Source organism: Theropithecus gelada, chromosome 19 (genome assembly GCF_003255815.1).
Source record: "Theropithecus gelada isolate Dixy chromosome 19, Tgel_1.0, whole genome shotgun sequence".
NCBI classification, from domain to species: Eukaryota; Metazoa; Chordata; class Mammalia; order Primates; family Cercopithecidae; genus Theropithecus; species Theropithecus gelada.
In genome coordinates this window covers 3,888,710-3,897,126 of record NC_037687.1, presented here as the reverse complement: position 1 = coordinate 3,897,126, position 8,417 = coordinate 3,888,710, and positions in this window count along the sequence as shown.

Sequence of the window (8,417 nt, the reverse complement as noted above, 5' to 3'; positions counted from 1 at the left end):
GAGTTCGAGACCAGCCTGGCCAAGATGGTGAAAACCCATCTTTACCAAAAATACAAAAATTAGCTGGGCGTGGTGGTACACACCTGTAATCCCAGCTACTTGGGAGGCTGAGGCAGGAGAATCGCTTGAACCCGGGAGATGGAGGTTGCAGTGATCCGAGATCGCACCATTGTACTCCAGCCTGGGCGATGGAGGGAGACTCCATCTTAAAAAAAAAAAAAAAGGCTAAATACAGAACATGTTCAGACACTGATGGGAGGTAGACAGACAAGAAAGAGGAGAGGGAAGCTATGGAAAATCCCCGCATGACCAATTTAAAGCTTTACAGCCTGTTTTAGGACAAAATTCATCAGTTCTAAATCAGATCCTTTGCAATTCTGACAAAATTCACAAACCACCTCCACTGTTATGTAAGATACATAGAGATAGATGGGGAGAGGTAGATATACATACAGAGCGTTATTCCCTTTTTGCACTTAAATAAATGGAGTCGTTCCCTGGGCAAAAATACCTATGAGCCAGGCGCGGTGGCTCACGCCTGTAATCCCAGCACTTTAGGAGGCCGAGGCGGGCAAATCACGAGGTCAGGAGTTCAAGACCAGCCTAGCCAACATGGTGAAACCCCGTCTGTACTAAAAATACAAAAAAAATGAACGGGGCATGGTGGCATGCACCTGTAACCCTAGCCACTTATAATGCTGAGGCAGGAGAATCTCTTGAACCTGGGAGACGGAAGTTGCAGTGAGCCGAGATCACGACACTGCACTCCAGCCTGGGTAACAGAGGGAGACTCCGTCTTTAAAATGATGATAATGCGGCCGGGCGCGGTAGCTCAAGCCTGTAATCCCAGCACTTTGGGAGGCCGAGACGGGCGGATCACGAGGTCAGGAGATCGAGACCATCCTGGCTAACATGGTGAAACGCCGTCTCTACTAAAAAATACAAAAAAACTAGCCGGGCGAGGGGGCGGGCGCCTGTAGTCCCAGCTACTCGGGAGGCTGAGGCAGGAGAATGGCGTAAACCCGGGAGGCGGAGCTTGCAGTGAGCTGAGATCCGGCCACTGCACTCCAGCCTGGGCGACAGAGCGAGACGTGAGACTCTGTCTCAAAAAAATAAAAAATAAAAAAAATACCCAGGTATGGTGGTGTGAACTTGTAGTCCCAGCTAATCGGGAGGCTGAGGTGGGAGAACTGCTTGAGCCTGGGAGGTCGAGGCTGCAGTGAGCTATGATCACACCAGTGCACTCCAGCCTGGGTAACAGAGAGATGCTGTCTAAAAACAAATAAGTAAATAATTGAATTGAGAGTTAAGGAATTTGTTCTCTCTCCCACCACCCCACCCTCAGGGCATTTTCTCAGGGACACAGAAGTCTCTTTCATAGAAATAACCACCCACCTACTATTTTTTTTTCTTTCTGAGACTGAGTCTCACTCTATCACCCAGGCTGGAGTGCAGTGGCACAATCTTGGCTCACTGCAACCTCCGCCTCTTGGGCTCAAGCAATCCTCCCACCTCAGCCTCCTGAGTAGCTGGTTTTACAGCCACATGCCCACCATGCCCAGCTAATTTTTTTACAGCTTTTGTAGAGATGAGGAGAATCGCTTGAGGTGGATGTTGCAGTGAGCTGAGATCATGCCACTGCACTCCAGCCTGGCGACAGCAAGATTCTGTCTCAAAAAACAAAACAAAACAAACAAAAAAACTCCTGGACTTGAGTGATCCTCCTACCTCAGCCTCCCAAGTAGTTGAGACTACAGGCGTGCACTATCATGCCCAGCTTATTAAAAAAGGTTTCTGGAGGGCCGGGCGTGGTGGCTCACACCTGTAATCCCAGCACTTTGGGAGGCTGAGGCGGGTGGATCACGAGGTCAAGACATCAAGGCCATCCTGGTCAACATGGTAAAACCCCGTCTCGGCCGGGCGTGGTGGCTCAAGCCTGTAATCCCAGCACTTTGGGAGGCCGAGACGGGCGGATCACGAGTTCAGGAGATCGAGACCATCCTGGCTAACACGGTGAAATCCCGTCTCTACTAAAATACAAAAAAAAATTAGCTGGGCGAGGTGGTGGGCGCCTGTACTCCCAGCTACTCGGGAGGCTGAGGCAGGAGAATGGCGTGAACCCGGGAGGCGGGGCTTGCAGTGAGCTGAGATCTGGCCACTGCACTCCAGCCTGGGCAACAGAGCCAGACTCCGTCTCGAAAAAAAAAAAAAAAAAAACCCGTCTCTACTAAACATACAAAAAAAAAAAAAATTTGCTGGGCTTGATAGTGGGCACTGGTAATCCCAGGTATTTGGGAGGCTGAGTCAAGAGAATCACTTGAACCCGGGAGGCGGAGGTTGCAGTGACCCAAGATTGTGCCACTGCACTCCAGCCTGGCTACAGAGTAAGACAACATCTCAAAAAAAAAAAAAAAAAGAAAGAAAGAAAGAAAGACAGAAAAAAAGGTTTTTGGTAGACATGGGGTCTCCCTAGGTTGCGAAATCTGGTCTTGAACTGCTAGCCTCAAGCAATCTTCCCCATTTCCAAAGGGCTGGGATTACAGATGTGAGCTACTGGGACCTGCCATGATGTGTTGTATAACCTAGCCTGAAATAGCACACTCCCATTTTCAAAACACCCCATAAAGCTCAGCCCTGTTCAATGTGAGCAGGTCATACCTGGATGTCAGGAGGGCAGATTCGTTGGGACAATCGTGCAGGCTGGGCACCACAAATAGTATCTATTTTACAGGGTGATTGTAGGGCCACGAAGTATTTAGCTCAGTGTCTGGTACACGGTACGCCCTCAAGAATTGTGAAATATTATTAGATTGCCATTAATTTAGAAAGGACAAGAGGGTCTCAAGGGCATTCTGCTGAGTAGGGGGTAAAAGCCAATCTGGGCTGGGCACAGCGGCTCACGCCTGTAATCGCAGCACTTTGGGAGGCCAAGGCAGGTGGATCACTGGAGGCCAGGAGTTCAAAACTAGCCTGGCCAACATGATGAAAGCCCGTCTCTACTAAAAATACAAAAATTAGCTGGGTGTGGAGCTGGGTGTCTGTAATTCCAGTTACTTGGGAGGCTGAGGCAGGAGAATCACTTGAATCCGGGAGGCAGACGTTGCAGTGAGCCAAGATCGCACCACTGCACTCCAGCCTGAGTGACAGAGTGAGACTCCGTCTCAAAACAACAACAATAAAAACATTCTTGAAATGACAGAATTACAGAGCTAGAACATGGATCAGTCATTTCTAGGGATCAGGGCAGGGCCACGGGGAGGGGAATAGTTGTAACAATAAGGAGGTAACAGAACAGCGATCTTTGTGGTGAGGAAATAGTTCTGTGTGTTTTTATTTTATTTATTTATACATATTTTTTGAGACAAACTTTCGCTCTTGTTGCCCAGGTTGGAGTGCAGTGGTGCGATCTCGGCTCACCACAACTTCCGCCTCCCAGGTTCAAGTGATTCTCCTGCCTCAGCCTTCCGAGTAGCTGGGATTACAGGTGCCCATGACTATGCGTGGTCAATTTTTGTATTTTTAGTAGAGACAGGATTTCACTATGTTGGCCAGGCTGGTCTTAAACTCCTGACCTCAAACCACCTGCCTCAGCCTCCCGAAGTACTGGGATTACAGGCGTGAGCCACTGTGCCCAGCGTCTGTTTTTGGTTTAACAGAGTCACACTCTGTCACCCAGGCTAGAGTGCAGTGACATGATCATAGCTCATTGCAGCCCTGACCTCCTGGGCTCAAGCCTCCCTAGGAGGTGAGACTGCAGGCATGTGCCACTACCCCCAGCTAATTTTTTTTTTCTTTTTTTTTAGAGATAAGTTCTCATGATGTTGCCCAGGCTGGTCTCAAACTCCTGGTTTTAAAGGATCCTCCTTCCTTGGCCTCCCAAAGTGCTGGAATTCCAGGTATGAGCCACGGTGTCCAGCTACAATAACTTGGAACTGTATACATACATTGTACTAATGTCATATTTCTTGTTCTGATGTTGTACATAAGGTGTGACCTTGGCCAGGCGCGGTGGCTCATGCCTGTAATCCCAGCACTTTGGGAGGCCAAGGCGGGCGGATCACGAGGTCAGGAGATTAAGACCATCCTGGCTAACATAGTGAAACCCTGTCTCTACTAAAAATACAAAAAATTAGCTGGGCATGGTGGTGGGCACCTGCAGTCCCAGCTACTTGGGAGGCTGAGGCAGGAGAATGGCGTGAACCCGGGAGGCGGAGCTGGCAGTAAGCCGAGATTGCACCATGGCACTCCAGCCTGGGCAACAGAATGAGACTCCATCTCAAAAAAAAAAAAAAAAAAAAAATTAGGACTTGGGGTGGGGGGAGGGATAGCATCAGGAAGAATAGTTAAGGGATGCTGGGCTTAATATCTAGGTGATGGGTTGATCTGTGCAGCAAACAACTGTGGCACACATTTACCTATATGACAAACCTGCACATCCTGCACATGTACCCCAGAACTTAAAATAAGTTGAAGGAAGAAAAAAGTTTAAAATGAAAACAGGCCGGGCGCAGTGGCTCACGCCTGTAATCCCAATACTTTGGGAGGCCAAGGCAGGCGGATCACTGGAGGTCAGGAGTTCAAGACCCACCTAGCCAACATGGTGAAACCCTGTCTCTACTAAAAATACAAAAATTAGCTGGATGGGGAGGCAGGCGCCTGTAATCCCAGTTACTCAGGAGGCTGAGGCAAGAGAATTGCTTGATTCTGGGAGGCAGAGGTTGCAGTTAGCCGAGATCGTGCCATTGCACCCCAGCCTGGGGTACAAGAGTGAGACTTCATCTCAAAAAAAAAAAAAACCACAAAAATACAAAGGCTGGGTATGGTGGCTGACGCCTGTAACCCCAGCATATTGGGAGGCCAAGGTGGGCCCATCTCCGGAAGTCAGGAGTTCAAGGCCCACCTGGCCAACATGGCGAAACCACATCTCTACTAAAAATACAAAAATTAGCCAGGCGTGGTGGCGGGCACCTGTAATTCCAGCTGCTCAACAGGCTGAGGCAGGATAATTGCTTGAGCCTGGGAAAGGGAGGTTGCAGTGAGCTGAGATTGCGCTATCTCAATTAAAAAAAAAAAAAATACGCGGGGCGCGGTGGCTCACACCTGTAATCCTAACACTTTGGAAGGCCGAGGCGGGCGAATCATAAGGTCAAGAGATGGAGACCATCCTAGCCAACATGGGGAAACCCCATCTCTACTAAAAATACAAAAATTAAGCCGGGTGCGGTGGCTCACGCCTGTATTCCCAGCACTTTGGGGAGGCCGAAGTGGGTGGATCACCTGAGGTCCGGAGTTTGAGACCAGCCTGATCAACATGCAAAAACCCCATCTCTACTAAAAATACAAAATTAGCTGGGCGTGGTGGCACATGCCTGTAATCCCAGCTACTCGGGAGACTGAGCCAGGAGAATCGCTTGAACCTGGGAAGCAAAGGTTGTGGTGAGCTGAGATCCTGCCACAGCACTCCAGCCTGGGCAACAAGAGCAAAACTCCATCTCAAAACAAAAACAAAACAAAACGAAAAAACAAAAAACAAAACAACGCAACTGTGCTGCTTCTTTGGTGCTTTGTGAAAATGAAAACAAAATATCTGGCTGAGTGCGATGTTTCATCCCTGTAATCCAGCACCTTGGGAAGCTGAAGTGGGAGGATCCCTTGGACCCAGGAGTTTAAGACCAGCTTGGGCAACACAGCGAGACCCCCGTCTCTACAAAACAATAAAATAAAATAAACTGACAGAGGCAGGAGGGTTCCTGGAGGTTAGGAGTTCAAAACCAGCCTCGACGACATAGTGAGATTCCAACTCTAAAAATATTTTTAAATTACCTGGATGTGGTGGTGCATGCCTGCTACTATGGAGGCTGAGACAGAAGGATTGCTTGAACGCAGGAGTTCGAGGCCAGAATGAGCTATGAAGGCAACACTCTGCCCTGCAGCTTGGGTGACACAGCAAGACTCTGTCTCAGAAAAATAAAAAAGAAAAGAAAAAAGAAAGAAGGAAGTAAGGAAAGAAAAAAAGAAGGAAGGAAGGAGGGGGAGAAGGAACGAAAATAGGAAGGATGGAACAAAGGAAGGAAGGAAGAAAGGAAGGTGGGAAGGAAGGAAGGAAATAAATAAAGAAAAAGGCCCTGGTAATCCCTGCAATTTGGGAGGCCGAGGCAGGTGGATCACCTGAGGTCAGGAGTTTGAGACCAGCCTGGCTAAAATGGTAAAACCCCGTCTCTACTAAAAATACAAAAAATTAGCTGGGTGTGGTGGTGGGCGCCTGTAATCCCAGCTACTCAGGAGGCTGAGGCAGAAGAATCGCTTGAACCCGGGAGGCGGAGGTTGCAGTGAGCCAAGATCGCGCCACTGCACTCCAACCTGGGCAACAAGAGCAAAACTCCTAAAAAAAAAAAAAAAAAAAAAAGAAAGAAAGAAAAAGAAAAGACAATTTTAAGCCGAACACATGGCCGCTCAGAAAAAAAGACTACATTTCCCAGCGACCCTTGCAGCTGAATGTGGTCACGTTACAGGATTCTGGCCAATAGCAGGAGTGGCATGTAAACTCTTTTCCTGTTTTTCTCTTTCCTTCTTGCTATTGGCTGAAATGTGAATGCGATGGTGGACACGTTGGACTATGAGGATGAAGGCAATACCTTGGGGACAGCGAGGCAAAGCGTTAAAAAGAAAAAAGCTTGAGCTCTCAACACCGATGCTGAACAGCTGCACCCCATCAGCCGGGAATTTCTACCTGGGAGGGTAATTGTTTCAATTGTCTCTTTTTTTTTTTTTTGAGACGGAGTCTCGCTGTGTCGCCCAGGCTGGAGTGCAGTGGCGCAATCTCCGCTCGCTGCAAGCTCCGCCTCCCGGGTTCACGCCATTCTCCTGCCTCAGCCTCCCTAGGAGCTGGGACTACAGGCGCCCGCCACTTCGCCCGGCTGATTTTTTTGTATGTTTAGTAGAGACGGGGTTTCACCGTGTTCGCCAGAATGGTCTCGATCTCCTGACCTCGTGATCCGCCCGCCTCCGCCTCCCAAAGTGCTGGGATTACAGGCGTGAGCCACCGCGCCCGGCTGTTTGAGAAACATTAACAAGGCAGCAATCCCACTCCTGGGTGTATACCCGAGAGATTTGAAAAGATAGACTCCGCCGGGTGCAGCGGCTTAATCCTCTAATCCCAGCACTTTGGGAAGCTGACGCAGGGAGATCACCTGAGGTGGGGAGTTCGAGACCAGCCTGACCAACGTGGAGAAACCCCATCTCTACTAAAAATACAAAATTAGCCGGCCTTGGTAGCCCATGCCTGTAATCCCAGCTACTCGGGAGGCTGAGGCAGGAGAATCGCTTGAACCTGGGAGACAGATGTTGCAGTGAGCCGAGATCATGCCATTGCACTCCAGCCTGGGCAACAAAAGTGAAACTACGTCTCAAAAAAAAAAAAAAAAAAGGCCGGACGCGGTGGCTCAAGCCTGTAATCCTAGCACTTTGGGAGGCCGAGACGGGCGGATCACGAGGTCAGGAGATCGAGACCATCCTGGCTAATACGGTGAAACCCCGTCTCTACTAAAAAATACAAAAAACTAGCCGGGCGAGGTGGCGAGCGCCTGTAGTCCCCGCTACTCGGGAGGCTGAGCCAGGAGAATGGCCTAAAACCCGGGAGGCGGAGCTTGCAGTGAGCAGAGATCCGGCCACTGCACTCCAGCCTGGGTGACAGAGCGAGACTCCGTCTCAAAAAAAAAAAAAAAAAAAATTAGCTGGGTTTGGTGGCACATGCCTGTAATCCCAGCTACTTGGGAGACTGAGGCAGGAAAATCGTTTGAACCCAGGAGGCAGAGTTTGCAGTGAGCTGAGATCCTGCCACTGCACTTCAGCCTAGGCAACAGAGTGAGACTTCGTCTCAAAAAAAAAAAAAAAAAAGGACAGAAAAAGAAAATGTGGCATATATATATGATTGAATACTACTCAGCCATAAAAGGGAATAAATTAATGGCATTCACAGTAACCTGAATGGGATTAGGTACTATTATTCTAAGAGAAATAACTCAGGAGTGGAAAACGAAACATAGTATGGTCTCTCTTTTTTTTTTTTTTGAGATGGAGTCTTGCTCTGTCCCCCAGACTGGAGTGCAGTGGCGCCATCTTGGCTCACTGCAAGCTCCGCCTCCTGGGTTCTCGCCATTCTCCTGCCTCAGCCTCCTGAGTAGCTGGGACTACAGGCGCCTGCCACGGCGCCCAGCTAATTTTTTTTTTTTTTTTGTATTTTTAGTAGAGACGGGGTTTCACCGTGGTCTCAGTGTATGTTCTCTCTCATAAGTGGGAGCTAAGCTATGAGGATGCATAGGCATAGGAATGATAACATTGCACTTTGGACTCGAGGGAAAGTTTGGGAAGGGATGAGGGATAAAAGACTACAAATTGAGCTCTGTGTACACTGCTCG